Below are 22,875 nucleotides of genomic sequence, written 5' to 3'. Positions count from 1 at the left end.
GCCCAAGGCAGCAGCTGGGGCTGGAGGCTTTGACACATCAGCGCTGCAGCACTCGATGGGGAGGAGGGGGCTGCTCCTCGCTGACCTTAAATACCTGCCCTGATCAGGTCCTGCAGACCCTCGTGGCAGTCCTGTTTGACTCCCAGTGCTCGCACACCGCAAGCAAAACTGAGAAATATTTATTGTAAAGAGGATGTGCTCTGTAATTAAAACTTTCTGCTATTACGGAGTTTATGATCTAATGATGTTATAGGAAGCAGAGTTTATGGTCACTGAATCAGTACTTGATTCTGAGAGCTCAATTAACAAATCACAGAAAGAGTGTATCAAAGTGCATCGTTACAGCCAGCGTCGCCCTCCTCTAATGAAATGCTAGCTTTAGTAGTATAATTATTAAGATCACCATTTCACTATTATAGTAATAACTGTAGATAATTGCACAATATTATCTTTCACAGAATCATCTTCTCTGCATAAATTAGAAGGTTCAAAATATAATTCTCAGGGCAAAACCCTCCCAGGAAATCCGTGGGGAAGATCAGAAATAAACAGCAGAAGTGATGACTTGCCTTGATTGCAGCAAAGACATGTGGCTTCATCATGTGTTGCTTTCATAAGGTGGTATCTCTGCCTAATTGGCCTACAGGGACAGAGCAGTACTACAGAAGAATAAATTGTTTGGCTGTGTGGCCGGAGGTGCAGAGAGTCCAATAGAGTTAAATCGTGGTTACAAACAAAAGTAATGGTTACATGACGTCTTTGGATCTATTTTTAATTAACTACCAATAAAGCTGTACAGTAATTATCAGTTGCCCCAGTCCCTACCACCCGTGATAAATGGCTGTTGTTATTAGGACTGTGGCTGCTGTTGTTATTCCATCCTGCGCCGAGGATTTCCAGGCGCTGACTCTTCAGGAGAACAGGCTGCGGGCAGCGCTTTGACAAAGGGGCTGAAATAGTTCCCATCCCCAAGCACCTGGAGCTAGGTGGTGCAGGACATCTCGCCAGAGCCACATCACGTTCTGCGTGAACTGCAGCAAGCAGAAAAGGCAGCTGAGCCCAAAGGATTACCCTTCTTGCCGTGCGGGTCACTGGATGTGAAGACATCCCTGGATGCCAGGTCCAGTGCGTGGACCTCCCCCTATGGGCACCAGGACTGGACTATATATTTTAAGGATCCCCGGTTGGTTTAGGCAGAAAATAAGTATGTTTGACCCTGACAGGATGACAATTTTTTAGCACACTCAGATGAAAACCCCTGTATGAACTTTCAGAACTTTTCTGGTTAAACCTGAGCTGCCGGCAGGCTTCAGGGATGGGATTTAGTGGCCTACAGCATCCAAGCTGATCGCATCCCAAAGCAGACATCAAACCACGGCAGATAAAAGTACTTCTCCCCTGATTAGAAATCAAGCTTAGATGCCAACCACATTTGTAGATATCGAAAAGCACGTGAAATGTGCCCTATCCCAGGGACCTGAAGGATTAAGCAGGCACCTTGGTGACTGTGCTCTGATGTGCTTAAATATTGGCTGTCACCAAAGGTATGTCAGGAATGCGTTTCTTCTGGGTTTGGGAACGAACCCCAAAGTACCTCAGAGGGTTTCTTACCCTAAAAGTGCAAATTTGTAGCTGTTCTTCCCAGGTGCTGTTCCCTAGCTGATCTTCCCAGCTTTTTTGGACTCACTTCCTTAGGACTGCCGGGAATGCAGTGGTGGAGCATTTGTTCAATTCACGTCTGACTAAAAGACAATAAGGACATGGACACTGATTGGGTCAAAAGTCCATTCCCAAGCAGACTTTAGTATACTGATTAAAAAGAACTTAAAAAAAAAAAAAAGATTGGAAAGAATTATTAGTGCTGAAATTGCATTATTGTGTAGGACAAGGACTTCTTTTGTTAGAGAATAATTACCTTCCCTCTAAAACCTGGAAATTTAGAAAGCTTTTAAAATGCATTAGCATTTTAACATGGCATTTTGTTCTTTATACTCTTTTCACTTATTTCCTTTAAAGTTAGTTTCAGTGGTTTTGGCCTTCACCTGCAAACGAGTCTTTGCACCAAGGAACAGTGCATGAAAAGTCCTAGATGCTACATCCTTTACAGCACAGGCTGTCGTTTGTGCTGCTGATTACACTACAGACAGCTTTAGCTGCACCCATTTTACAAACAGGAAAACTCAAATGCAGCCACATCTGCTTGGCAGCTGTAACAGCCTAAGTTAGGCACAGAAATCCCAGTTTCCACATTTATTTTTGGCTGGATGATGTGAAATTGATACAAAAAGCCCAGTGAAATAAATATGAAAAAGAGGGCATCGCTCTGATAGTGAGGAATCTGAAGTGCATTGTGCCGAGATCATCTCTGCGCAATATTAATTATTATGAATGATGGGTAAAAATGTAAAGCACTGAAAAAAGAAAGAAAAGAAAAAAAAAAAAAAAAAAAAAAAAGAAATGAAAACTTCAGATGTGCCTCGCTGGGAAACTAGAAAGGACACAGCTTCAAGTAATGATTATTTTTATTTAGCAAAACATTATACAAGGGACTCTTTCCAAGGAAAGCAATCTGGGTTGTGTCTGGGCTGAGTACACAATGTCATCCTGTTGCAAAGAAAGCAAACATCGTACCAGGACGTATAAACAGGAGTGTCATGTGTACGACACATGAAGTCATCCCCCGCGCTGGTGGGAGGCCGCGGCAGGAGAGCTGTCCCCGGGCTGGGCGCTGCGTTCCTGGGAAGCTCAGGACCGGCTGCGGGGCCGTGGAGGAGAGATCAGAAGAGATGGGCTTGTTTAGTCTAGGAAGAGATGTGTAAAGGAGGACGTGGAGCAGCTCCTCAGCCGTGTTCGAGGCTGCTGCAGAGGCAGGTGGTGAGCTCCTCATGCTGCCCATCGCGCACAGGGCAGGGCGTAGCAGCTCGTGTCTCTCCTGACCAGCAGACCGCTAGGGAGCACCTCCAGCTCTCCGAAGGAAGAGTTTTACTGGGCAGGCACCATATTCTGCAGCCAAACACAAGGCCTCCCTCTGCTCTGTCCTGCAATTCCTCTCCTGGAGAGCTGCCGCCCCAGCATGTGCCACCAGCAGCTTCTCCTAGGGCTCGTTGCTGCAGTCACCAGTGCAATGCTTGGATGGGAAAAGGTGGTGCTCAGACAGGCATCGTCCCTTCTGTTTGGCTCAAGCAAGGAGAGAAATTGCTGCAGATAAAAAAACTTCTCTGTTCAGTGTTCATCTGTGTTCCTGTGTTGTCTGCAGTGATCTCTGCAAACTGTTTGCAAGGGTCCTGGAGAGCCTTGGGGATGCGGCTTCATATCACCACCAAGCTAAAGGCAGAGAGAGTGCAAATTGGTTGGAATGGATCTATTATCCAAAAAAAGAAACAACACAAATACCTATTTTCTCTCCCCCCCCTTCCCCTTTATTTTTATCCCCACCACAGAGCAAGGGAGTCAGCGGAGCATATTGAGCTGAAGGTGGCTAATCTCTCCTTCAAGCCTCTGTACTTCTAAAAAACTGTGCAAGCGAGCAGAAACGCGCCGTATTCCTGCGAAAGGTTGTATCCCAGGACGGTTGCCCCTTGGGGAGGGAGAACTGTGTGACCTTGTTTAGCTGAGCAAGCACATCAGCTGCCGGAGTAAAGATGCTGTAAGCACTTCCAGCCCGGCTGGGAAGGAGGTCACGTTGCAGGCGGGCTACCTGCCACGCGGGGGGCTCACCGGGGCCTCGCGCAGCAGCCTGCACGAGCCGGGGAGGCCAGGACGGGGCAAAGGAAACCGAAGCGTTTCGGAGAAGTCACAAAGCGGGAGGACTCGCACCGCTGAGAGTCCTGCTTAATTTGAACGGAGCAAATTGTGCAGGCGGCAGCGCAAAGCTGCTCGGCGCTGGGAAGCGTTAATCCCCAGGCGCCCGGCGGAGGCTCAGGGTGACAAATCAGTGAACAAGCAAGGTCTGCTGTTTGCTGCGAGCCAGGAGTTTACCTAGCTGCAAGGATGCAGCAAGGAGAGTTAGGGCTTTGTAAGATCAGTTTTCATTAGGGTTTACATTGTGATTTTGCCTAATTAGTCTCCAATAATTAATGCTGTGAGTGTAACAGAGATGTAATCAGACAAAATGTTGGTAAGTAAACCCCGTGGAAGCCATACATCTTTTGATAGTAATGATTATGTTCTTTTTTATTATTAAAGATCCCATTAGAAAGAATTTATGATTTTCCCCTTTGTGAGAGAAATAATAAACATTACATTGGATGCTCTTATTTTTGGTATTGAGCAACCGAGTGTACGTAATTAGCCACAGTTAAAAAGAAATTTTGCCTGAATGGCTTTTGGGGAACATTACATCCAAATTACAGCCCTGTAGATTTTTTTTTTTATGTGAAAATACACTATCAATAGATAACTCAAATACAGTTTGTCTGCAAAAACATTTAGGTTCTGAGGAAAACATGCAGGAAAGGAAACCGAGGTTGCAGCGGGCCCGAGTATCCACAGGAGAGAGAGCTGTGCCAGCGCTACCATGGCCCCTGCCTCCTGATGGCTTTCCCAGGGCACTGCTTTGCTGCCTGGGACCTTGCTGGTGGTGCTGGAAGCACCCAGCACCCAGCACCCAGCACCCAGCCCTGCCTGCCTGCCCAGCACTGCCCCCGAGCCCATCCTGTGTCCCCATGGTGCTGGGTGCCTACAGGCACATCCCAGTGCCCCCACCCTGGTGAACCCACAGTCCAAAAAGAGTCATTCAGGCAGAAGAAATCTGAAAAAAAATGTTTTGTTCCAGCCATGACATTTGTGTTCCAGTGCCATATCACTTCAGAGGACCTGGCCTGATGCAGGGGATGCCACACTAATCCTGCAGGTGTCACAGTGGGGAGCACACAGGGTTTGGGAGTGGTGCTCCTGGGTGTTAGAGCCCGGTCCAAGCACTGCTCATCCTGCATGGGTGCTTCAGTCTCCAAGGGGGAGCACGTTTTCAATATGCTCCACCAGCAGAGAGCAGCTGCAGGGTGTTGTAAGAGGTCTCATGGGTTTGTAAACGGCTCTGAGCGAGCTGCTGTGACGGCAGAGATTGAAACTTCCCCTCTCTGCAGTGAATTTCTCCCCCAAGGTTTCAACCTGGACCAGGAAAAGCAGACGGCTCCCTGCAGGTACCAAGACCTTGCTTGCAATACGCACACATCTCCCCAGTGTGGTTGCTGTGCTCCTTTGCCATACGCCTGCAATTACTGAATGCCACACTGCTCTTCTTTCTGGGCCATAAAAGTGGGCAGCAGTTCCCTGCCCCGGGAGGAATGAGGGTGCTGTGCGGTGGGCAGCGCGAGCCCCGGCCCTCCGCCCCCTGCTGCAGCCCAGCACGAACGAGCTGTGGCCTTGTGTGACAAGCAGGCATGAAGTGCAATGCAGGCAGCTCCTGCAGAGCCTTTGGTGTGAAGCTGTCTGACCTACACGCTAAGATGCTCCAGGAGCATTATCCCTGCCAGTAGTCAGCGCGTGTGACAGCGGCAGCGCTGCCTGCTCGGGCAACTGAGACTCCTCAGCATCTAGCGATAAGATGTCGCATAATAGAGCAGCCAGTGAGGGAGGAAATGAAATGAGAACTGCTCAAAATGACAAATGTTTCGTCTTTGCTTTTTGCCAGAGAGAAATCCCCGGGGTGCGCGTAGCATCCTGCAGAGCGGTGCGCCAACACCTGCGCGCGGTGTGCTGCCCTCTCCCGCGCCACAGCCTGGAGGGGGTGACCCACGGCGTGGCAAAAAATCCTCCCTGGAGTATGAGAGAGACCATCAAAAATGCTCTTTGGGATATAAAGCATGCACCTACAGCTGGAGGGACTCCGGTCACCGGGGGGACGGCAGATGGGCAGGTGAGGAGAGGCCACGAGGAGGAGCGAGGCCGTGCACAGCGAGCTCCGGGGCCGGGCTCGTTTGTTTTAACGAGACTGAGACCGAAAACGTGATTTGTCCAACGTGAATACCAGCAAGGAAGAGGAACACCAAACAAAAAGGGCTCTGAGGAAAGGAAGTGAGACAGGGCGATAATTAGGAAAGCAAGGATGATCAGAGCCGAGGTGTGCAAGCAAGCTTTATGGCTCTGCAGAAACGGCAGCAGGGAGGGGAGGCAACCTGTCAGCCAGCACAATACAAATGCAGCCACCTGAGCTGCTCGAATGTGAGCGTAGGATGCACGAAGTCCTAGCACATCAGGCCTCAGAGCATCACGGGCTCGGCAGCTACTCTCCAAACTCGGGAGCCAGCGGTCTGCCCTGCGAGCATGAGAAATAGCATGTCAACGTGCGGCTGCTGCGGGTTTCTCAAGCCAACCGAGCCAATTTGTTCTTGTCTTCTGGACAAGCTCCAAGCCGGAGAGGACACAGCCTGCTCCCATGACAAGACTTTTGTCTAGCTGAGCTGGTAATCGTGAAGAAAATAGATACATTGAGGAACTTTCCATAAAAAAATAAAAAAAAAAAAACCTGAGAGAAGTGATTCAAATTCATGCCCTGTCAGTAATGGGAAACAGGAAGAAGGAACGACTTCATGATAAAGACGACCTCTCTCAGAGCACGATCTGCATTCCCAGGCTGAGAAGGGATGCTCCGGCACATGGTAGAGCCAGTGCCTTCTGAGCATCTCTTCAAAGGAGAGACCCTGAGCCCTTCGTCCCGTGGTCAGAGAGCTGGCAGAGCTGCAGCCCAGCCAGTGATACCTGGTGGAGAATCCTTCCTGGAAAAACACTGAGCTGAAGTATTTTGCAGCTCTAAGGTGGGCTTTACAATAAGATTACATCCCAGACTGACCTTGGAGCGAGTCCCCTCACCAGGGAGGGCAGGGCTGTGCTGTGCCGGGTTCAGGACTGGCGCTTGAGGCTCCATCTGCAGCGCTCACCGGCAGCAGATCAGGCAGAGCAGGAAGGGGTCAGGGCTGCCAGCCCGACGCTCCCTCTCCCAGGCTGCTTCTGAGACAGAGCTTTGGTATTTCACACGTACGTTTTCAGTGGTCCCAGGCTCGTCCAGATATAAATAGCAAATTTTAGTGGGACAAAACCCATTTTACACCCGTTAGGACCGTGCTTCAGCAGCTCAAGGTGCACATTGATACCTTCCATGGGTGCCATTTCAGCAGCTGCACTTGGAAGGGGTTTTAATGGAAAGCCATTACCAGAGGAAGTCATTTTAAGAACATTCACAGGCTAGGAAATTTTGTTTCAGCAGACATTTAATGCAAATTTCAGTCTGTATCCAGGCTGAAGTCTTTGCTTGTTGAGAGTTGATAAATTTAAACGGCGCTTGCCTCCAGTGAAAAGATCTGAGTTCTGCGCAGTGCTGTTTGCTGTGGGTCTTAAAAACAATGCATGCACAACTTACATTTAATGTGGGAATTCATTTTTTAATTTCAAAAACACAGGCCCTTTTTAAAGAGATGTGCAGTCGTGAATTTGGCAGACCGCTTAATTCCGTATACAGTAAGGATGTAGCAGGGAGCCTTTTCCATTTCGAATCAAATGAAATTTGTGATTTGCATGCACCTTTTGAGTCAAAATCAAACATTTGCCCTGGATTGGCCCTAGTTTAATTAAAATGATGAGAATGTGTGATATGCTTTTGGTCTAAGGCAAAAAGGATGCACAGCACTGAAATTTGGAACAAACATAAAAAAAATTGAGAAATGCATGGTTGGAAGTGATAAGAAATGCCAAGACTATGTATTACATGGGATCACGGGATGAAAATAGAAAATATCCTAAAAAAATTCTGGCGTACTGTGAAACCGTTGTCGGAAGGTTTGGATAGGATTACATGCTTTATGGATAATGTCCCTGCAACTAGCACTGTCGAGGTTTGTAATCTTTTCTGTGGTCTTCCTGTAGAGCTGGTGGGGATGCTCATCACTGCGAGCAGATTTTCCCCTTTCGGTTTGGTGTAAGGGAAGGGGACGGGGATTTTGGCTTGGACTTGGGCTGTAAGAGCTGGCAGGTGTTTCTAACAGTTGCATAGATGTGCTTGTGTATAAATATTCACGTATTTATGTGGTAGGGGTAGATCTCCCATAAAACAATTGCTTGTTTCTAGTGAGAGACATTATTTAGGCAACCAGCAGCCCTCCCTCCTTTATCCCTACAAGTTATGTCTTTGTGCAGTGCAGCAGTCAGGAATTTGGGTCTCAAATTTCAGGGCATGGGTGAACTGCTTTTTGAGAACCTTTGGGCATGAGCTGTCCTTCTGCCTTTCAGACCGCGATGTCCAGAAATGAGAAACACGGGCGAGTCCTCCTCTGACCGAAGGTTACCAAGAGTAGGGATGCTGCCAGCCCTGTGCCAGCATCCGAGGGGATGCCCCAAGGGACCGAGTGCTGCCACAGCTCCTCAGCTGCCCACGTGAACCAGAGAGCAAGCAAAGTGCAGATAGTGCGGTGCTGACGCTGGCTCAGAGGGCCCTGGTTGTAACCACCATTCACGTTCAGCGTTGGCTGGGTGCAGCAATTTCGTATGATAAAATCCCTTCCCAGATTAATTCCTCCCTTTTATGAAGGAACCCACACTGGGTCCCCATCAGCCCATCCCATTTCCTACAGCACCATGAGACTTGACTTTATTTGAATTTGTAAATACTTTGATGTCTGTGGACTTGGCTCTTGTACAGTCCTAAACTACCAGCAGGAGGTAATAGTTTCCAGGACTTCACTTCACTTTATTTCCCACTATTCTTCAGGCTCTCTGATTTGCATTTATCTTAAGGGGGAACTATTCATTTTCAGGCTGATTTTTCTTCTGCTCTTGGGCTTGCTGCTATTCCGGGGCTCGTGCAAGGCCCCACTCTTGCAAACCAGCGCATACATATGGTTTGTGGAGAATGGGTGGAAATGGGAATAGAAGGGGCCACGATGCAAAAATCCAGATGATTTGGGGAGGGGAGAGAAGGAAGGAGGGAGGTAAAAGTGGGGCTGATGAGGTCTTGGAGAAACTTGTGAGGATTTGTCCTGCTGTCCCTACCCTGCCCTTCCTGCAGCATCTGAATGAAGAAGAGGGATGTAAGGAAACTTCTTTTTTTCCCCGTATCTCCAGCAATGTTTCTGGGGACCAGTTCTTCTCCCTCTCCCTGTAACGCCCCGGGATCTGACTTTGAAAACACAGCCAGTTCACCTCTATATCTCAGTTGCTTTCCAGGACCCCCCACTCTGCACTCCCCAGAAGACCCCTAACGTGCTGGGGACAAACCTGGGCCACCAGCGGGTGGGGTGAGCCCTGTGTGAGGCCCAGCTTGCCCTGGCTCTTGTTAAGTGTGGCAAAACGCCCAGGAGCTAGGCAGGCAAGAAGAACCGGTGACTGAGAGATGCTCCTGCCTGCCGAGGGCATTTTCATCAGGGGCAGGAGGGAAACTGGACAAGGCAGCGTTGCAGGCTCCAAAATGGTCATTTCAATGCCTTCCACCAGTACCAAGCACCCTGCTTAAAACCCTTAGGGGCAGTACCCATAAAAACATCAGCCAGCACTGATATCACCCTGCTGTGTGGCTCCCGAGGCTTTGGGGGCTGTCAGCAGCGCCCCGTCCCTTAAGGGGAGCTTGATGCTAGGATGCCCAGCGCGAGAGCAGTCTTAATGCAGGTACAGCTTATTGCCACGGGTCAAATGGAGACGGAGATGCATAAACAGCCCATCTTTGAGGAAGATGCCTTCTGCAGCCTCCAGGCTACTCAGCGTACCCTGAAGGACCGAGCTCTTTGCTCAGAGAGCAGACAACCCCGGGACTTAATGCGATTTGAGGAGAGGCATCGTACTCCCCCTCCCTCGAACCGTTTTGGTTTGGTGCCCAGAACATCTGGTCACCCTATAGCCTTTTTTTTTTTTAAAAAAAATCCAATAGATACATTTTCGCAGCACACTGCCGACTGCCAACAGATGAGCTGCAACTGCTGGCACCAGGGAGCCAGCGAGGCATTAGCATGCGCCGCGGCTCCGCAGCCAGACCCTGCGCCCACACCATGCCACGCGGGCTGTGCAGCCACAGAGACCTCGCACAGGGACCCTGCCTTTCCCCTCCAAACAGGAGAGAGAGCCCATGTGGGAGGGAAGGGGCTTGTTCTACTCTGCAGGTGGCTTAGGGTGTGGGGTTCCTGGTTTTGGGAAGGATATCAACCTGCGTGGGTGTGTGTGGAGGGGGTCCATGAGGGCAGTGCCTCTCTCTTTGGCTTTGCAGAAGCAGAAGTGGCCACCCCACAGCCAAAAGGCTGGGGATGGTGGGATGGGGGGCACCAAGCCCTCCTGTTCTACACCACACACCGATTTGGAAGCAAATATTTTCCCAACAACATCACCAAACCAAAAGCATTTTGCAAGCCTGAAACCTCCCAGCACGACCTGCCTGGGCGAGCGCTCCGTGCAGGCATGGGGGCACTGGGGACACTGGAGGGGACTGGGGGGCACTGGGCTGGCTGCTGGGTGCTCTACCAAGGGCTCTGCCTCTTCGCTGTTCACTTCGAGCAGATATAGACATCGAGACCACGTCTCTGCATGGGCGTTGGGAGAGGTTGTCTTTCGACAGACAAAGAGAAGCAAAAAAGAAACGCAGGAAAAAGCCAGTTACGTCTTGCCAAAGCAGCGAGGCAGGCCAGTTCTAGTGCTTTTTTTAGCCGTTTTGTGACTGAAGGAACTTCCAAGAAAAGAAAGAAGAAAAAAAAAAGAAAAAGAAAAAAAAAAGAAACAGCTTTCTGATTGAGATTATCAGTAAGTGAAAACGGCTTAAGGGCAAAGGGTGCAGCCTCCAAGGATTTTGAAAGGTTGGGGGGCAAGGTTTAAATATAAACCTAGATAACTCTAAAGATAAAAATAAAAAATTGGGAAGAAAAAAAAAATTAAAAAAAGGTTTAAAATGACAAAAATGCAGAGCAAGAAACCCTAACCAGCAGTGACGGTGCCCACTCTCCCGGGAGCCGGGGCTGGCCCCGCAGCCTCACCTGGGGCCAGGCGGGAGGCGGCCGCTCGCCCCCCAGGCGCGCAGGGGAGGGAGCTTTGGCCCTCCGGGACTGGAATGAAATATATGACAGATGGTTCAAAAAAAAAAAAAAAGCAATTATCAAAGGGGAAGATTTTGGAACATATCCTTTGAAATAAAAATTTGTTTAGCATTTTTAGCAGCTGAAATAATTTTCAGAACATCTGATGAGAGATTTAAGTGCTTCATTTCCTCCTCTCACTCGCCAAGCCATCCGTTTGAAGATTGTCTGTGGCACATCTAGTTCTCTGTTTTATTGCTATTGGTATTTTTCATTGGATAATGGTAGAATTAGAGATCAATGGAGGAGAGGTATGAACCACAATATTCCTGGCCGTTTGAATGTGCGGATGCTTTTGAAATGCTCCGCGGCTTTGCAGAAGATGGAAGATGGAAGAAAAGTATTCTGTGATTCTTTAAATACAACTACATGAAAGTATGTCTTATTACAGCTCTCCTTTCTTCCCCACCTTTCTCTGTTCTTCCTCAGAAAAAAAAAAAAAAGGAAATAAAAGAAAAAAAAAAAGAAAAAGAAAAAAAAAAGAAAGGAAAAAAAAAAGACAGCAAAGGGAATTAGCCATCCACCTCATCCACCTTGTCCATTATCCTCAGTAATTGCTGGATCACTGGAAAAATTAATAAGATCGCATACCTAAAGGTGAGAGTGAGGAAGCACTCCTACATTACAGGCACAGAGTGCTGCTGCCCAGCAATGCAATTGCAATACAACTTCTCTTTGAGCTCTAGGAAGTGATCTTCACTAAAAGACTAGAGAAGAAAAACTTCATTATCTAAATACTAAGGATGGAGCAGTTAAAAATGTGCAATTTCTCTCTAGCTCGAGTGTGCTAATTTTCAGTTTCAAAATTTCCAGTCCTTTTCTTCCCGGCCTCCCGTTTGAGTCACAGCCACGCTGACACTGCTGTCTTCCCACCCCGGCACTTACCCAGCTGAATGCGAAGCCACACAAATTCCCCAGATCTGCTTGCAACTGCCACTCACGATGATTAATGGTTGGAGATCAGTGCAATAAGCGTCTTTGTGTTCACAAGATGGTTCTTAAGAAGAGTGGGAATTTTAGGCTGAATGCTTGCTAGTTTTTAAGGACTAAGATGAAAAGAAGTGGGGCAAGTTTCTGTATGGCGCACTCGCCCAGCGCTGATTTTCAGCATTTTCTGAAATCGGGACTAATTGCTAAATTGTCCTGGTGTTTGAAAACTGCTCAGAAATATTCTGAGCTGCAAGGGGAATTTGGATTGCAAAGAGTGAACTGTGGAGGAGTGTGGCCTCAAATAGGCTCCGACAAAGCAGCTCCTGAGTCATCAGGAGGGGCTGCAGCCCACCCACATATCGACCCGCTGGCAGGGGTCAATCTGCCGCAGCACCTGGATTCACAGGGCAGGTAACAGCCAGGATATCCACAGCCAAGCCATAGCCTTGTGAGGGGATGCCCAGCTCTCCTGGGCAGCAAGCCCCTGCACTAAGGGCCAGCGGGATGTCAGTGGGGACATCGCTGACACTCCCTATTCACTGCCATGAGACTTGGAAAAGAGGATAACAAACTCACAACTTTGCAGGAATACCGTGAGGGAATCACGGAGCCTTGGTGAGCACGAGTGCCACATCTGTGCAACATGCTGCACAAACTGGGTCTTGTACCGAGGGGGCAGAGGTGCTGTGGGTGCTCAGCATCCTCAGGGCTGAGCGCAGCCAGTCCTGGTGGCATCGCTCGTGGTGACCCTCAGCAGGAACCACACCGAGGTGTCCCCTCTCCCAGCTACAGCACAGCAGGAGGAGTTTGTCCCCCATCATGAGAAAACCATCAGAAAAAGGGTGCTGCCACAAAAAAATAACCCCCTTTTTCCCCTCTGATTTCCATTAGCTGGTCAGCAGGAGGGCAGCATCTGTACAGCCCAGAAAAGTCAAAGTCCTGGCCACTGAGCTGCCTGCTATGATGCTGGAGCTGCCATGGGCCACCGTGTAGGTGCTGGGGATCCAGTGACTTTCCTGGGGAAAAACTCCATGGTCTCGGTGCGACTTCCCAGGTCTGGGACTTTTTTTTCTTTTTCATTTTGTCAGGACTCTGATGTAGGCAAATCTGCGGCTTCCTAAGACTGAGATAAACTAAAATAAACATGATTTAATCAAGGAGACTCAGTCATGAAAGATGAGTGTGAAGGGGGGCCGTGCTTGGAAGTACACTAAATCTTTATGGATTTTGCTGTGTAGCTACGGGGGGACCAAAACACGCAGAGATGTGAATCACTCCAGAGGCATGAGGTTCTCATTTAAAGTTTTCATGCCTGTCATCTTTCCCTTTTAATTTTTCATTTTACTCTTTTTTTTTTTTTTTTTTTTTTTTTTTTTTCCCTGCAATAAAGAGTGGAGTGACTGTCTTCATCTATTTCAATCATAGATTTTTCTGATTAGACCCCCAAGGAAAATGAAAAATGCATTGGGCATCTAAGTGTGACTCCCTGTTCCTCCGAGCAGCGCCGCAGCTGCATGCGTTCAGCGGGCGCTGCGGCAGAAAGCAGGGCAGCTGAGGGAAATGCTGGGTGGGAGCCTGCCAGTCCTTTGTGGGACTTTCCTGGGAAGCTTCAATGCTCAGAATCGGGTTTCTTTTTAAGCTGGCAGTGCTGGTAAATGGAGGAAAGGAAGCGCGTTCCCTGAGCCGGCAGCAGGCCGCGCGTGCAGGCTGCACGCACCTCAGCACCGAGCCTGGCAGGAGCCTCGGGAGGGTGCTCATGGCTTGGTGCTCCCTGACAGCAGCTGCACTCCTCCAGAGCCCCCAGACACAGCAAACCTCACACAGAGAAACCTCGGTGTTTCCTGGGCTGTCTGCAGGGGATGGAGTGGGGCAACACCTCCCCGATGAGCTTTGGAGCCTTTTTTCTTACACACACCGCTGGTTCCTTCTCTACTTCCCTTGCATATTTGGTATTGCGGGCATTAGGGAGGTGTCTGCTTCTAACCCAGAACAAATCCAGCCCAAATCTCACTCAGAAGGCTTCACCCCGACACATTTGGTATCCCCCAGTGGGGGCAGCCGGCATCCCAAACACAGGGGGATGCCATCCACAGCACGGGTGTGCAAGGAACGGGCGGTCCTCCCCATGCAGGAGGAAGGGTCCTGCTGGAAACTGGGCTGAAAGCTGTTCTCTGATGCTGGGCCTCTCACCAGCGCAGAGTACATTATGCTAAAAAAGTAGAACGGTCTGTGAAGAAAATTCATTGAGTTGAGCCAATATCAGTGATTTGGGATACGTGAATCCAAGGAGATGAAGCATGTTTAATGTAATTACACATCCACTTCTTGTGATGTACGACCATGTGAAGCATTACTAATCCCCAAACAGATACCTGCAGGGAGGACTATCAGGAACAGCTGTTTGGACAACAAGAAATGAACCACATGAACCCCCGCTTCTGCAGCCTTTCAGCAGAGACGCTCTGGAGTCAGAGCTTGTCCGGCAAGAGCAAGATTTACAAGGAATTAAACAGTGCTCCGTAAGAAAGTACATTAGTTTCTTATATAAATCACACTGCCAACTCATTTATTATTGTAATAACCTTCAGCATTTCCATTATTGGAGAGGACTTCTCCTGAAATGAAAAATGACTTTCCTAACTGAGCATGGGGAGCTCGCCGTCATACTCGTTTTGGCTTCCTATCTCAGATGGCAAGAAAGGAAGACATAAACCCTTACGCCCAAAGAGTGCTATTGATTGCAAACTAATGCGTTGTGTGAGTTTATTGTGTGTTTGGGAATTGTTAATAAATAAGAGAGATAATAATGCGAGCAGTATCTCTCCTCCTGGCTTACTCAAGAAAGCTCCTACTCGGTAGCTGCCGCGGACGGTCGAGCTAGCAGCATGGTTGTTTGTTTACACACAGACCATTTCATTACCAGAACCTATGAGCTCTTTACCATCATATTACAGCACTTTAAAAACCTATATTTTATTTATACCTCGTTTCCAGTTTATTACACTTAGTATCAAATATTCGCTTAAGTGAATAATTGGAATTACTTTTGTGATTTTTTTTTAGCACCGCAGATAGATGACGGAATTACCTGCAGCCGCTTCCCGCGTGCTAACAGGTGCCAGAAGGATTGACGGGGCTGCTGGAAGCGTTCCTGCCAGGCGTTTGTCAAAGCACGGAGCGAAACCTCTCTATCATTAATGGCTGGCAACAAACGAGTGGTTTTGCCCAACAACGTAGCAGTGCACACCCAGCTGAATGCCTGGGTCGAAGCACTGCCCTATTTTCTGGGACTTGACCCTCGGTGTGACTGCTGCCTCTTCCCATGAGAGGCAGAGAAGAGCAAAATATTTGTCTGTACATTTACCCACAAATGTACCAGGGCTACTGAGTGGCACTGTGGTACAGGAGGGCACAGGAGGCAGGCAGCAGGTTCTGCCCTGCACCATGAGCACAGTGAGGCAAGGCGATGCCGTCACCCAGCTATGTCATTCTGCTTCTGGATGCATGCGCTAGACTTGCTTCGTATTCACAGCTGGCAAAAAGCAAGTCTTGCTGCTGGGCTGAAGTCTCCCGTGGGTGAAGGCACAGCCTTTTGATCATTGCTTGCATTATTAAAATGATTTTGGAGGATATGAACCAAAGAAATTGAGCTAGTGGCTCTTTGAAATAATGAAAGTCATGGAGCCAAGATGGCACATCGCTCATCCAGGATGGAGAACACTTCCCCATGGCTGGAAAGAGCTTCTGATGGCAGGACTTTCTGCAGGGATTCATCAGTACCCAGGACTGTTCCAAATGCAGCAGCACGCCTGATCACCAGCATGAACCTGTGCACCCAACTGGCCGTGCTGCTGGTCCCTCCACCACAGCCAGGCAGCGGGAGGAAGCCACGGCGGGGCATGGGGCAGAGCCAGAGGGCAAAACCCGAGGGGCAAAAGCAAGGATTTGCTGCTCCCTGGGGCACTGCCACCTCCTGGTGGGGCACACAGCCCTGACACTGTCACCGTGCCCACCTGAGGCTGCGCTCCATCACTGCCAATACACCATGGAAACTTGGTGTTGTGCTCTGCCCGGGCCCTGCGCACGGAGGCAATACCATTTTCCTGCTGGTATTGCCCGTGCGCACTCTAAGCGGCAGATATAGGTCAGGGAGCCATTAGACCGGATAGAAATCAGAACTGAGATTGGTTTTCAGGACAGTCTGATCAGTTCAGATGAAAACAAAATCTAGCCACGTTTGTATAAACAACTCAGATGTAATCATTTTTAAACTATTGGCCAATGTACATGCTGCCATGTGTGTCCTGCTTTCAGGAATTAATGTCTTTCACTCGTAAGCCACCTACTGCTGTTTACTTTATTAATGACATTCTGGTCATCTCTCCTGAGGGCAGTAAATGAAAGCTAAATTTGGCTCACTGTCTTCATTTCGATGATTTAGTCTATCAGGCGCTGACTTTTTATAAAGCTGCGCTAAATGTGGACAAATAGAAAGAGAATTATTGTTTATGGCTAATGAGCAGTCATGTGGCAGTGGCTCTGTTTCGCTGCAGAAATTAAGGGAATTTTCCACTGCCGTCCGTGGCTGAGGGCGCTCGGTCGCGGCCGCCGGTGAGCGCCCCGCAGATGTTGCCCAGCACCCAGAGCCACCCATCGCGGCCACTCGGGGAGGCTGGATAGTTTCACTCGGAGCGAGAACGAACGAGTCTCCCTAAGAGAAACCAGATTGACATCAGCTACACGGGTCACCGCTGGAGTAGGCGTGATAATAGATTTCTTAAGCTATACATTTTCCCCGGTCCTTTAGATGTTCGATAACGCGTGGACCACCCAAGTTAATTTAATGCAAATGGAATTTAACAGATTCCTTCTGTGCGTCTTCTAAACATCTCAAGCTTCTTGCAGGGCATACGTCTAACAAGGAACAAGGGGTTTTGCTAGCTCAATACTTTACAGACAGGGTTGAAATATGCAGGAAAAGAGGGTTATTTACCCCAGGCCCCTCACAGGTCAGATTTTCCTAGCGGTGGGACCTTGCAGCCCCCTTCTCTCCACTGGTGGCACCAGCTTCCACCAGCTTTTTAGCATCAGCAAGCAGAAAACCCACGCACTCGTTCAGATCATGCAGACAGCGCTCAGTGACACATTTCTGACTGCGGAGGATGTTTCTCAGCAGCATGAAATTCCAGCCAGTTCCAGACACACCAAAAAAGCGTCGATCGGAGCCCTCTACAGCCCAGCTGGGGGCTTGGCCACCGGCTCCTTCCAGCCTCCCACTGAGCCCCCGCCTTTTGCACATTCTTGGACCAGGTCTCTGCAGGGCTGCAGTTCGGATTTATAAATTGTGGCTCGATCCTTCCTTCCCCTCCCGACTTCTTCACCATGGCCACAGTGCTCCCGCAGCACAGCCGGCTGCTTGCTGCCGCAGGTGGCTCCTGTGGAGGTCTGGGCTGCAACCTTTGGGCTCTTTTGATGCCGCACATGCTCTGGTTTTTAACATCGATACCCAGATCGTTTTGCAAAGGGTGTGCTGGTCCAGCTTCTTCGTCTTGTTTTCAGGCAGGTGTCGCATCGTGCCTGGAATTGGGGAGGCACCCAGAAACCCTGGCCGCAAGCAGCAGCACGCAAACGGCAGCCACATTTCTGCTCTGCACAACAGAAACAAACTTGACTCACCAGACCAAACATTTCAGCTCAAATAATGATTCCCATTAAAGAAATGACAACCCTCCCTTATAATGCGTAGTGTATAAAGAAAGGCATTTATAGCACGGAAAACTAATTGGTTTAGGAATCAAATCTGAAAAATGCAACATCTTCATACAGCAGTGGGAGTGCAAACACTCCTATTTTAATGAGCTTCCTCTAAAGGAGGCTAATGTGTAATATTTCTCTGTATGAGTTTGCATTAGAAATCTGCTGAGATGGGAATACTCATTACCTGCTACTATCTGAGCTTTGCACAAAAATATTGGCTGCTCCTGAGTAACCTGACGTGATTATCAATGGTTTGGGGAAGGCAGCACGTGACCGAGGCCCGAAACAACCATCGCGACGTGCAGGTGTGCAGCGAAATTTCTGCAAAGATGCAACGACTTCTTGGAAATTATGCACGACGAATATTAAGCGAATCTGGGAAATTCAGTCCTGGTGGCTCCGATCGGATCAGCCCCATCTCTCCTAATGACTCTCATTTATCCTGTCGCAATCACGTTTCTCTCGTTATTTCTGTCCAGCTCGGGGTGCAGGCTGGGGCTGAGCCCCTCGGCTGGGCACCCAGGCTGGGGTAGGTGGGTGCCAGCGCTCTGCCCTGCTGGTCCCAAGGCCATGGCGGATGGAATTGGAGCTTCCAGGTGCTCCAAGGGCTGCCGTGCTCTGTGCAGTGTGTGCGAGAGGCAGGACGGAGCACAAATTTACATGCGGGAACAGATTTCATTAGGGATCGTGCCTACAGGTTATTTGCTCTTATCTTTCCTTGTAGAAAACCCCGTGAAGCCAATTTAGATGGTGCTATGCTGACCTTTGAAAAGCATAACTGTAATGCTCCCTAAATTATATCTTTACAGCTGTATTCTATTATTGCAGCCATGTTCCAAGGTGACGGGATCCGGGAACTTGCAGTATTTCCCCCTGCCCGTGTTTCGCCAAGCACCAGCATCCCTCCTCTTGCTGGCTTGGAGTCACACCAGAGAAGGGTTTTTCCCTATTTGTGGGTTTTTATTTTATTTTATTTTTTCTGTGGGGCTGCCAGGCCGTTTGAGTAGCTCAGATTGGCAATGTCGGATGCCCTGCTGAGAAATGATCAGCTGATTTCTATGCCCAACAGCTCTTTTCAAGTTGATGAATTTTTGAATTCCATTTCTGAAGGCCAACTTCCCAGCCATAAAACCCGGTCACCCAGCGCATGCAAATGAAACAGTTTGAGGATGTGAGCACAAAGAGCCCCGCTCTAATTTAGACATTCACTGCGCACAGAAAACATGTTTAAAAAAAAGAGAAAGGAACCTTGAACATTTCTGATGGCCACTTAAGTGTCATTCATTGACAAATAGTCAAACAATAAGTGCGAGCTCCTGCTCTTTGGAGGCCGTCGACCAGGATGAGGAAAGCCTCAAAGCCTCAGCCAGGTAGGATTAATAGCCTTTCATGGGGATCATGGATATTTCTGCAAATAAAATTGCAAAACTTTTTCCTCACCTTATCTTCAAAAGCTGTAGCCAGAACTGTTAATGAACACGCTCCCATGCTTATTAGAGTTTTGTTGTTTGTTTGCGTTCAGCTAAAATAAATCTGAAGAAAGGCTTGCCAGATGCTTTTTTAAAGACAGTGGTAGAAAGAAAAAAAAAAAAAAAAAAAACACGTCGGCATGGGTGTTTTGGAAAGAATTTTATTTGCATTCTTCAGTTTATTTTTGTTTCTGGCTTGCTTTTGCAAATTTTTGAAGCCATGGAGAAATCTGACTTCTATGGGGCTGGTTCTCCAGCAGGCAACAGGTTGCTGGGAGGTGCGGGACACTTCGGGCTCCCCATTTCACCACGAGAGCTATTAACAAACCATAAAAATGGTGCGTTTGTAAAAATGCTCGATCTGCCAGAGGTGCCAGGAGGTGGCCCAAGGAGCCGCTCGTTTCGGGGGCTGCCCCTGTGCCCCCTCCTCCCCCAGCCCGGGGAGACGTGCTGGCAGATGCAGCGCTCGGAGGGCTCTCGGAAAGGTCAGGAGCATACATTAAGCCTGCCTCCCGGCACCTCGGCATCTGCCGGGGTCTGCTGCGGCAGGTAACCTCGGGCAAAACGGACCCGCAGCGCCCGGGGACAGACGGCAGCGCCCGCCTCGTGGGCAGGGGGAAGCCTGCGCGGTCCTGGGTGGGTGCTGGGAGCGGTGGGACAGCGCTGACAGCACCCGGGGGCTGGATATTGGGCTCCATCCAGCTGCGGTGGGGCTGACGGGGAGAGGAAACCAACGCAGGGCGAGAACAGGCTGCGTGCGGAGGGGCACGACGGCAGCCTTGGAAGAGGAAAGTGTCCATTTAATGATACGTGGGAGCCCCAGATGCTGCCGCCAGCCCTCACTGTGCGGCCTCGCTGAATCCACTCAGGTTGCACGGGTTAAGGGAGAGCAGAATTTGGCCAGTGGCTGAAGGAGATAAGCCATATGTCTACGCGCTCCTGAACGTGGAACAGAAATAATTACGTGATGCTCCAGCTGATAAGAAACCTAATACATTAGCACCAGAAACGACGTTTTTTCACAATATTTATGCTTTCAATAAAACGCGACGCGAGGAAACAGATATTACATTGAAGTTTTTGTTCCGTAAAGGGGAACACAAAGAAATGGCCATCGCAGCATCCCCCGGCTCCCGGGAGGTGGCACCAGGATGGGGACGGGGCCGCCACCCGAAACCCGGCCTGCGGTGGGCGACCTGGGAGCAGGACGAGGCCGTGAGCCCCAGTGCCGTGTGGGGTCCCCATCTCCCTTCCTGACCACACGAGCCCCCCGAGCTCCCCACGACGAGCGGCCGTGGGCCGAGGCCGGGCCATGGGCCCCGGGGGCTGCTGGTGCTCGGGGCGCCGCGCCAGCCGTCGCCAGCTCTACGTGTTTGCATTCCTTCTGCTTAATATTTCTGTAATCTTCTCTGGCATCATACACTAGTAATTTTTCTCCTCCTACTTCACACTTTTGATAAGCCTTCTGGTCCCACAGCAGATGCATTGTGAATCTTCTCCTTCTAAGTATCTTGCATATGTTTCATTAAAAGTGTTTGTTTCTTCGATCAGCTTGAAGTTCTGATGGGGAAAAAAAAAAATAACTTTTAGGACTCGGCTTGGCAGCACGCGGCCCCGAGACGATTAGTGGCACCTGGGCACGGGCAGTCCCTCGGGGTCCCAGTGTCACCAAGCTGCCTGCCCGTCCCCCCGCCAGGCTACGGCGTGCTCGGGCACCCAAGACAGAAATTGTCCCCCCGATTATCTCAGGCAAGGTGCAACGTAAAGGCAGGAGAGGGTGAGGATGCTCTCCCGAGCACCCCACAGCAGAGGGAGGCCAGGTGCCCACGATTTTGGCAGCACCCCGTGGCTTGCAGGGTGCCCCATGCTCCCGCTGGGCTGGGGGGGCCATCACGGCGCTCCGGGCACCGCGCAGCGCCAGCGAAATCCCCGGCTGGATTACCCGTTCAGCGCACGCATTTTGATGGAGTCACTCCTAACACAGCTGCCATTCATAAAATACCTAAGCCTGTACTTTTATTCCTGTTGGAAAACATATTTAGCTGCAGTTCCTACAAGTGTGCGGCTGTTAAAAATAACAGAGTATCCTGCAAGCCCTAACACATATGGTATTTTAACTTCCACTCAATCAAGAGAGACTACCCTGAATTATCTATCGCTTTTAGAAAAGCAGCTTTTCACCTTATTTCAGTCCACGCGAGCCTCGGCAGAGGCAGCTCCATGCCTCTGTAAGCAGCCATGCAAGCAAGCGGTTATCTCTGGAAAGGGTGGCAGCCAGGCAAGGACCCTGGATGCTGGGACCCCTGGGATCCAGGACCCCAGGACCCCAGGACCCCAGGACCCCACACTGTCCCTGAGCCACCCCAGAGCCATATGATGCCCTCCCTCGCACTCCCGTGCTCCGCTCCCTCCCCAGCAGCCCATGGCTGCCCCAAAATTTGACTCCCGCCAGCCCTCACCTGGGCTGGCAGGCAGCGAGGCGTCAGGAGGAGGCGGCTGTGCCCTTGGCAGTCCATCACCGCGGCTGCGGCGGGGAGGAACAGCTGCTCCGTGCTGCTCACGCTGTCCTGGAGTCCGCCGAGCAATTTGGGCTTGATGGATGGGCTCTGAGCTGAGTCCCGAGCCCTGCCGCGAGGCCAGACCCCCCCGCGGCCCATCCCGGAGCAGACCCCACAGCGGATAGCACGGGATGCCCTGAAACAGGAGAGGAGCGCCTGTGCTCTGGGGCTTTTCCCCTCGCTGAACCCATTTGGCATCAGCCTCATCCGGAGCTGCCCCAGCCCTGTCCCAGCAGCGCTGAGCATCCCTGGCGTGATGCTGCTGGCGTTTGTCTGGACACAGCACAGAGCCCCTACTCCATACCTGCCTCCCTTACATTAGGAAGGCCCAAAGCTTAAATTTAACAGCTTCAGTGTTCCACTCACACTAACCCAGTCCATGACACACAATCCTCTACAGAAGCAAGGCCTTCGTTTGGGTAGCACTTTGCTGCCGTCCTTGTTTTTTGGCTGCCTCGTTCCCCAGGTGGTGCAGCCCCAGGTGCAGTGTGCGGTGTCAGGGCTGCCCCCACAGCGGCCCCATTCCCCCCCAGCCACCCATCTGCATGCCCAAGTGGTGCTGCCACCAAACGGGAACCCCAAATAGCCCCGGAGAAGGCAGGAGAGAGCAGTTTGTGGTGTGGCGACCAGCTCAGAGAGAGCCCTTCTTGTCGTTGAAAGTCATCTTGCCCCCAACTGTCTGCAAGTTTTGCCTTCAATTTTTCTGATGTCTTTCGTGAAAAATGATGTTTTCTTACCCATCACAGAAGATATTTTCCCCGGCAGGTATGCTGTCGAACATGTTGCATTCACAACATGACACAAAGTCTAAAAAATCACAGAGAGACTAATTACTGGAGGAAAATTACACCAAAAGACCAATTTCCTCATGATGGAACTGACAGCCCTGCGCCCGGCTCCCCAGCCGCTCCGGGCAGCTGGCCTGCAGGATCTGCTACACCCTGCTGCACGGCACGGCACGGCACGGCACGGCACGGCACGGCACGGCACGGCATGGCACAGCTGGGAATAGCCACGGTGCAGGAGCTGGGCCCCCAGCCCCAGGAGCTGTGGCTTTGCTCCCTCGCCCCCCTCTGCACAGTTTGCTTCATTTTCCTTTCCTTTTGCTGCCTTTTGCTT

The sequence above is a fragment of the Aythya ferina genome (genome assembly GCF_964211825.1).
Source record: "Aythya ferina genome assembly, chromosome: W".
NCBI classification, from domain to species: domain Eukaryota; kingdom Metazoa; phylum Chordata; class Aves; order Anseriformes; family Anatidae; genus Aythya; species Aythya ferina.
This window is presented reverse-complemented; position numbering follows the sequence as displayed.